Raw genomic sequence first — 631 nt, forward strand, 5'->3', positions numbered from 1 at the left:
CCACAAAAAAGAAAAGCTCTCGAAACGACAAGTATGTCCACCACAAGTGAGAAGACGTCCAGAGCGAGCACAACTACACTATCAGTTCCGAACAAGGAAAGACCTCCGGAAACACCTGTACCAGGAACCAGTACAAGGATAACTCCTACTGCGAGTTTAAGAAAGGCGGAAACAAGTTCTAACTGGATGACTCGGTCCCCGACCGATAACGCTGCAAACGATACGATTGTTTTCAAGGAGGAGGAAACCGTCAGACTCGATAAACCTCACTGCGACCCGCTGGTCATCAACTTGGTGATTCGAGACCTCGAAGTGGGAAGAATCCTCATCGACACAGGCAGCACGGTCAACGTCATTTTCCGCCACACTCTCCGGAGAATGAACATCGAACTCGGGGAAGTCGTCCCGGAACCAAAACCCATGACCGGTTTTTCGGGCACAACATCAATGACCCTCAGATCGATAAAACTTCCGGTCATGGCAAGGGAAGTCACGAAAATCGTTGACTTCGCCGTAGTCGATAACCCGGCCATCTATAATGTTATCATGGGAACCCCATGGATCAACGCAATGAAGGCAGTACCGTGGACTTACCACCTTAGCATCAAGTTCCCAACACCAAACGGAACAG

The sequence above is a fragment of the Brassica oleracea genome, chromosome C9 (genome assembly GCF_000695525.1).
Source record: "Brassica oleracea var. oleracea cultivar TO1000 chromosome C9, BOL, whole genome shotgun sequence".
In the NCBI taxonomy this organism is placed as follows: domain Eukaryota; kingdom Viridiplantae; phylum Streptophyta; class Magnoliopsida; order Brassicales; family Brassicaceae; genus Brassica; species Brassica oleracea.